At 38.1% G+C, this 9013-nt stretch overlaps 1 long non-coding RNA gene across 1 annotated transcript; it reads right to left on the bottom strand.

Moving 5' to 3' along the window:
* Window positions 1-1553: 1553 nt before the first annotated feature.
* Window positions 1554-5712, bottom strand: LOC122306127. Its single transcript, XR_006241454.1, has 2 exons — window positions 5283-5712; window positions 1554-1911 (listed from the first exon to the last, which is right to left on the bottom strand). It is a non-coding gene; the product is annotated as an uncharacterized LOC122306127 (long non-coding RNA).
* Between the last annotated feature and the right edge of the window lie 3301 nt (window positions 5713-9013).

Genomic DNA, 9013 nt, shown 5'->3' on the forward strand with positions numbered 1-9013 from the left:
GCTCTCTCATTCAAGCAAGCATATTTACGAGATATAAATGAATGTGTGGCACCAGAATCAAATAGCACTGATGCATGATGTGAGAATAGGGGAAGAATACCTGTCACCACATTGGGAGAAGCATCAGCATCATCCATTGTAAGAGCGAAGACTCGAGCTAGTAATAGGTTCTTCTACCCTGGGTTAGGCGCTTGAACATTAGGAGCTACAAGCATGGGACACTCCTGTACTATATGACCCACCTTACCACACTTAAAGCAGGTGTTAGTCCCCATCAGGCAGTTCCCGGCATGAGGCTTGCCATAAGTCTAGCATGTGGGACGAGACGCCACTGTACCCCGCTAAGGAAATTTGATCATTTGGAGCGGCTTGGGCATATTTTCGTACATTGGCCTCTTGCCTTTATTTTGCTCAATGTCTTGGAACTACCTCTTCCTCTAGTTAAATTCCACCACTCGAACTTGCAGATTGTCCTCAAGTATTACTGCTTGGTCTTCCAAGTCAGTGAACTTCCTAATTTTTAATTTGAGAAGGGAGTCCATAATTTTGGGGTTCAATCCTCGTTCAAACTTTTCAGCCTTCAGTGCCTTAGCATGGACCGAATGCGGAGCAAACCTTAACAACTCCACAAATTTAGAGGCATACTGGCTCACTGTCATTAATCCTTGCTTCAAGTCGGCAAACTCTTGGACCTTAGCCTTTAGAATAGATAGGGGGGTCATTAAAGGCCTCCTTAAACTTGTTCCACGATATCGGAGTAGCTTAACTGAATTCTTATTGAATAAAGCCACAAGTGGCCTTGCACCACCTGTTGGCCACATTTGCTAGATTGTCTGTTGCAAACTCTACCTTATGCTCCTCGGTATAGGGCAACTATGTCGAAGATCTTCTCTAGATGCACTAACTAGTTATCGGCATCCAGCTTGGTATCCTTGCAGTCAAACAACGGGGGGTACTATTTGCAGAAACTGTCGAAGGCGGTCAGGTGTGGGACCTGCACTTTCGTTACAGTCTACCCACTAGTAAAAGCCTCTATAAGGAATGCTACCGCATCGATGAGTTCTCTTGAATCTCTGTGAGACTCCTGCTAGTTCTCAAGATTACAGGCGTCATACCACCCTCGATGTTTATAATTATTGTTCTATGTTGCCATATTGGAACATGTATGACAATAGAATCAGCAATAACTCATACGAAATAAATATACATGACTTGAAATCTTTTTACAAAATTCATAACATGCAATAAGAGATACCATTTGAAACTATTGCAGAGCTTGGCATACTTTAGAGAGAGAACTTCAACCTATTTTACCTCTAAAGTCTATAGGATTCCTTAACCTTTGCTTGGATACCAAGATTTGTCACAATCTCGCCCTACCATGGATGAGTCTGTGACCCTGTACCTGTTCTTTCCCTATTATATCTGTATATTATTATTTTATGCCTATTTTTTTTCTTTCTAATAAAATAACATAATATGTGACAAGCTCTAACGCATCACACATGTACTTTGAATTTCTAAGCTAATAAAAGGAGAACACCTGATAGACATTCGATTTAACATTCATTCATAAAGGACTCTCATTGTCCATCATTCATTCATCTAACATAACCAGTTTTAAGTAAGTCCCTACAGTTCATACAAAAATGAAGTTAACTTAAAGTATGAGGTGTTACCGTCGCCCATCATAGAAGTTAAACTATTACCATAACCCCATCATAAAATTTACATCGTACCCGAAGGTACATTTTCTAAATGGTAATTCAAATAAATGTCCTCACATGAGACGCATCCTCAAAACATATAAACCATAAGCCATCACCAAAAGAACCGAACCAACAAGGGACTACTAAGCATTGGCCCCTCTCTCTTCGGTAGTGCCCATCTCCTCAATCTCCCGATCAATACCTGGATTTTTAAAATATAAACACAAAATGAGTTTAATACTCCATTAGCAGTACACCATGTTGTTAACTAATAAGTCATACTTTTATGCATAAATATTTAAGCAATACTTTCATGCATAACAGTTAAGCAATTCTTTCATGCATAACATTTACTTTCAAGTTTCACTTCCTTTGGTCAGCATACTATTACGCCTCATATGTTAGGGTTAGCGGTCTTTTGGACCTCGCCTATGGCCACAGGTTAGGAATCCCTTTTAGTCAGGGAGCAACACTGGGTACACTACCAATACTACTTACCTGGCATTGCAATCTATCCAGTCCTTTGGTACCCTTTCCATTCATATGGTCGTTACATATTTTCATACATTAACCTTTATTTCATTTCTTTCCTTTCTTTGCAGTCAAACATTTTCATTATTTTTTCTTAGTTCGATGCATATGTATTTATTTTGCAAAAAAAGCATTTCATGTCATGCTTATGTATAAGTAAGGCATTGGTTATTTGAGAGAGCATGTATGAAAATTTCATGACCTAGGACCTATGTGCATGCATTACCATATACACATACACACAATTATAATTGATAGAGTGCAAAAGCTTGTACATAATATAGATTTATTTACCCTTTCTTTAGAAGAACATTTCCACAGAGAGAGAGAGAGAGAGAGAGAGAGAGAGAGAGAGAGAGAGAGAGAGAGAGAGAGAGAGAGAGAGAGAGAGAGAGAGAGAGAGAGATTCTATCATGAGAGAACTTTGTGTTAAAGCATGGTTATAGCTACTTACCTCAAGGTGATTAAGTGAAAATAATGTAGTTAGTGATTATTTAAATTAAGGCTTTTTGACCTTGGTTTCTCTACAAATTCTCACTTAATCACCTTTTTGTATAAGGGACATTCTATGGTCAAGGAAAAGAATAAAGGGGCCAATCAGACCTTATACTCTTAAAACACACACTACAACCTCACACTAACACTTAGAACATTTCAGTTTCCCACAGCACTCAAAATCTGATCCCTCACTTTGTGCTTACAGATCCTACACTCTAGAAGGAACTGGATGGAATTGGAGAGGAATCAGTTGGATGTAGAGCAAAGGATGGAAAGAGAGATGATAAAAGGAGGAGAAAGCACAAGGAGAAGGGGCAGTCTTTACTGAATGCAGAAAAAGATTCTAGGGTTTTTGCTGTTTCTAGTTATTCCTTTTTTTTTTTTTTTTGCTGTAGTGGAGGATTTTGTTCTGTTTTATTTTTATAGAGGAATCTTGAGATGAAGGAGTAATTTTTCTGAACCCTATGTCGAAGGAAACCATTGAGCAATGTTTAATCTTCAAGGGTTTCAATTTTCAAACTGTGTTTAATTGCATTTCTTTGAGTTTCTTCATCCCTGTGTTCAATGAAGTTAATGGTTTTGTTTCACTCTTTTTGATCTACTGTAAATTGACAGCACATTAGATGCTTGAAGTGTGAAAAATTCATTTGCTCTGAACTTGTTAGTTAAAGTTGGGTTGATAGGAAATTTAATGAATTTATCTTTTCAATTTCTTGGTTTGGCGTATATGAGATTTATCATCCAAATGTTCTAACCTAGATTGGTATGACATTTGAAGTAAATCCTGAGATAAAGAAATTCGTAGACTACTCACTGCAAGAAGGTTGCCCAAGACTTAGGTTTATTTACATTTTATTTAGCAATTCACTCTATTAATCAGCATTGAATCTGTGAGGGTCTATTCTAGTATAAGTTTTTTTGGTCTCTTTAGCAACTTGTGTTGATTTGTCAAATTCTAGTGGAATTTTAGAATCAGAGAAAGAAAGAAATGGTCAATCGGCCTCTCTAGTGATTGAACCTTTGGTTTTTTTAAAAAGGGGAAGATAGAATCTCAATCAAGGAACTACCCCTTAGTCAACTCAGTGGCTAAAGAGGTGCCCTTAAATAGAAACATCACCTCCTATCTTGTTGAAGAGTTCTGAACTTAAGTTGTCTTAATCCTTGTGAATTTGACCTTAGGAAATCCACTACACACCAACACAACACCTCTTGCACTTGGGAGGTAATAAAATTGGAGAACCACAATGTGCCTTGGTACTTCCAACGTCAATATAGGTCTTATTCCAATAAATAACATAAACATGTTAATACTCGTACAATGTTCTTTGAGCCTCCCTTTAAACGAGAAAGCCATAATATTACAATCTAATGTCCCTCCTATGCTTAGCACTAACCCGATTAACTATCCTCTCATCTAACCTTTACAAGAACAACATTATTAATACAGCATGTTAGCTGTCCATGAAAGGGCCACTTGGGTATTTTATATGGAAAGGTAGTTGAAGACTCATGAGCTTAACAAGGTTTATTGGATTTAAGCTTACTTTGAAATCAATGAAGATAAAGGGCTCAAATCTAGAAAATTTCTAACAAAGATGCTTTGGGCAATTTTGACAACTCGGATAGGCTATAAAATTTTAGGAACATGCTTCTTTTAAAATAGTTAATTGTGTCCCATATTAGAAAGGTCTACCTTGCAAATAAATGGACTTTTGGGTTGGTATGGAAATAAATTGAGAAAGAGCAAAGCCAATGACTCCTTTAGGCATCAACATAGGGCAATTTATTAAAATTTTCTGCTTATTGGACAGCTTACACACCTTGGTACTTCTGCACCTTTAAGCACCTCCCCATAACACCAACCCACGTTACAATCTAGTGACACCAATATTAAAGTAGATTTTTGCAAAGGAGCACGTTTATTGAGTTAGACATAACATAAAAACAGCTAGGTTAAATCCATTAAGTGAACTTGAAAACTTTAAACACCCAAGATTATAATTTACTCATTTAATACCCTTTTTGAACCAAGCTGTAAAATTCAAGGAACCAAGTCAAACCTTTAAACTGATCCTATAGCATCCTAAAAACAAGTCACCAACCCGACCTCATGCAAAACACATGGCAGCAACGTCTATATATATATATATATATCAAAAGATCAACAAAAAACACTTACAACTAACCAAGTTAAATAGAAAAAAAAAATATCATTTTCGGATGATAGGAAAATACATAGCAAAATAGGCTTCAACACACTCGGTTTGGGCCAAAACGGATCATACATATTTGGATAATAACTATACTTAAAATACAAGCTAAAACAACTTATTTGGTCTCCAAAAATCAAACTAAAACCAAATGGGTCAAGTTAGGGTTTTCACCTTAATCTCTTTCAAGAGGTAAAATGGAGGGCAAATTAGGAGTATGGCTGTGTAGATGAAGAGCACAATGGTACTAATTTTAAAACCTAAAAACTGAAATATCATAGGTGAGTAAACCTATAAGAAAATTATAATGGAAAGTGAATCAAGAGGGTCTTACCTTCAAATTTTTTCCTTTGGAAAAATGAAAACAAGGATCTAAACACAAGCTTGGAAGCAAACTAAAAATGGGTATGGAGAGTGGGTATGCATGGCTTGGGGAAGAAGGAAACCTTTCCTCTCTTCCTTGTGGGTCGCATGGCTTGGAGATGAGAAGGAAAATATCTTGGTCTCTTGAGCTTCAAGATGAAAGGAAAAAGAAGAGAAAAAGAAATGGAGAGATGGAGGGCATCGGCTTGGAGAAGAAGGAAGAAGACTTGTTTTTTTTTCTTTTTTTTTTTTTTTTTGGTTGAAGAAGCCAACAGTTTTGAGGAGAAATAAAGACTTAAGTTACTTTAGTCAAAACTTACCTCTTAAGTTAGGGAAAATGAATGGTGGGGATTAAATATTGGGAGATTTTCCCTTTACCTACTCATTCAAGGGTGGAGAATAGTTGAGCTATTTCTTAAATAATTAAAGATAGAGGGCTTAAGGGAAAAATATATTGTGGGGTTTTAGAATCATACCCTTAATTTATTTTAATAACCCACATAAAAATAAAAACACATCCATCTTAAAATAAAATAATAACATAATAAAATAATACAAATCTTTATATTAAAAATATTTAACTTAAAGAATAAAATGAAATGACGTAAGGATCTACATAATAAGACTTGGGTATTACATAAAGTGTCATAATTTCATCATGGCCAAGAGCTAGAAGATGTCCATAGGTGCAGGGATAGCTTGATTTAGATTTTTGAAACAAAAATTTACAAGACTAGCAAGCCATAGCCAAAGGTTTTGGATTTCTTTTAAAGCTGTCAAGATTTTGATTCCTCCTTTGTCTCATCCCTCATCCTCTTGGTCTGGTTTGTGGACATAATTACCATCATTGAGCTCCTTTCTTAGGTGGGTAAAGAGGCTTGAGTAGTGGCCTGGGGAGGGTGGCTAATTTGGTGTAGAAAAATCTTTGAAGAGCCAAGGGTACCTGGTTTGACTCCAACTACACTTCCTAGGGAAAGAGTTGGGTCTTTTTTTTTTTTTTTTTTTTGGCTTATGTTTCTTGGATGTACTTCGCCCATTGCTAGTTCTATTCCATAAGTGATGGGATGATGCGTGATTGATGCAATTACAAATGAAAATATGATGGAAAAGGCATGGGCTAGGGAGTGATTTGGTGCAATGCACATGAAGGTGCACCTAGGTGCAAATTGGTGGTGACTTGGGCATTAACATGGCTTTGCTTCTATTGACATGTATTGGGTCAACTTTAAACTTGTAAGTTGGTCTAAGAACAATGTTAATCAACAATTAAAACCAAAAATTTCATATCAACAACGTGGGAAACAAATTAAAGAAATATTAAACTTAAAACATAGTTTAGAGGTTACAAGTGGGAACTCTATGTGGATGTGGCACATTTTGGGCTTGAGGGAAACCAATGGTATGGTATATGCAGGCTCCAATTAGAAGAATGAAATAAAAGGTGTTGGGCTTCAAGGGTTGGGCTTTGGTTGGGCCAAAAGTGCAAGCCTTGGTTGTGGACTTTGGAATGGACTTTATTTCCATATTTTTGGGGCCTATCCATGGACTCAAAGGCCTACAAGGTTGGATCCTAATCTTTAGGCTTTTCCTCAATTGGGCTAAAGTCTTGAATTGTACTAAGTTAGGCCCTATGGCCTTATGCTTACTAGCTAAGTTGGGCCTAATATCCTATATCTAATAAGCTAGGCCCATATTCTTTTTTTCTTTTTTTTTTGAAATTGTGAATCCATTCATCATAACAAAGTTACAAATGTGATTTATCAATACAGAAAAATCCCAACTATAAGTCAACCTACGCATCTGCTCTGGAGTACCCCAGCATAAGAAGTAGCGGACTTTGTCTTCACTTCTAAACCTCTCTGAAAAGAGAAATAACACTCTGTATACAACATAATGATCAGCCCCACCAACCTTCTAAGAAATAAAGGACATCATAGTTTTGGACACTAAGTCCAAAAGCGTACTCCTAATCTATTACAAACAAAATAACATCAACACTACACTACCATACAACTAAACACCAAACGAAACCGAGCAGTGGCGAGGGCCCGGCAGCACACCCACCCCAGACGACGGCATCAAGAGCCCAAGCGCAGCACGAGTACCCAGCTCGAGTGCGAACCACAGAACCTCCATCAGAGGTTGGCCATACATCCACTGGCCGTAACACCGACTACCTTCCTCCATAGCATGTGCCCGGGTTATGTCTGGTCAAAAAACCCCAACACCCGCTCAGTTTACAACAAGAAAAACAAAACAAAACCCATAACTAACACTGATCGACGGATGGACTAAAGCCAGAAAAACTAAAAAAATAGACGGAAAAAAAAGCAAACCAGTGGTACGTGCAACGCAATCACTCTTAAAGGGGGTCCGACGGTCGCTCAATGATCACCCGGAGTCTTAGGACCCAGAAAAGCCATGTCTTGAGCCGTCAGGTGGCTCCCCGGTGGCGTGTAACAGCCACGCTCTGGGTCTATCTGAGACTCCATCCCACGCGTGCGGGCTACGCTCCCTCCCTTCTGGTGCCGCATTCGGTGGTTTTGTAGATCGGCAACTGGCCAACGCTCTGGTGGGTTGAGTGTTGACGGTCGGTGGCTGGAAACACTCCTGCCAGAACTCCCCTCCTTTATTTACCTGAAAACCCACAAAAACCCAAAACAAAAGGAAAAACTAACACAGAAACAGCAAAAGGAGAGAAGAAGGGGAAAGGGAGGAGGAGGGGGGAGGAGCTGAAGCTCCCACCCCCGTCGGTTGATCTGGTCTATTTGGGTTTTATGGAGAGAGAACGGATGAAGGGAGTCAACCAAGTCAAAACAGAAACAGACAGCTAGGCCCATATTCTTGTGTCCAATAAGGCCTAAAATCTTATATCTTCCAATCCCACCCCCGTCGGTTGATCTGGTCTATTTGGGTTTTATGGAGAGAGAACGGATGAAGGGAGTCAACCAAGTCAGAATGGAAACAGATAGCTAGGCCCATATTCTTGTGTCCAATAAGTAAGGCCTAAAATCTTATATCTTCCAAGTTGGGCCAAAGACCTTCACTTTTACTAAATTAGGCCCAATGGCTTTATGTCCTTTACAATAGACCTATTTTCTAGTGTTCTCCAAGAAAAGCTTATAACTTTATATTTTTCAAGTTGAGCTTAAAGTTTTAGTGTCTTTCCTAAGCCTTTATACCCAAAAAGCTTAGGCCAATAAACCAATCTCTTGGGCCTTCCCTAAATCCAACAAATATTTAACCCAAATTACTTAGCCCAATAATGTGGCAAATTTTCCAATATGCCACTTGTCATTTTAACACTGGCCTCTTGGCATCTTTTCTCAAAATTAATGAAGCACTAAAAATTCTCCAGAATAATACTATTAAACCAATCAAGATCCAAAAATCTTGTTTTTCTCAAAATCAATATTGCACTAAAACATTGATGATTCTAACTAAACCCAAAGTATACTGTCCTTTTGCCAACTTAAAAATCCAAAAATTTTCTTTTTCTCAAATAGCCCAACTTAAGGCTACTAAAGTTAGGCCTGTTCATCCGGGTTCCAACCCGAAAATTCGGGTATACCCAAACCGGAATCCAGACCAGGTTAACTCGGGTCAGAAACGGGCCGGAACCCGGATGAATCCAGATTTCTCAAAAACCAGATTCCGGGTTTCAGATTGAACTTGTGTTTTCTTATAAAAAATGTATGTAAA

Source organism: Carya illinoinensis, chromosome 4, assembly GCF_018687715.1.
Source record: "Carya illinoinensis cultivar Pawnee chromosome 4, C.illinoinensisPawnee_v1, whole genome shotgun sequence".
NCBI lineage: Eukaryota > Viridiplantae > Streptophyta > Magnoliopsida > Fagales > Juglandaceae > Carya > Carya illinoinensis.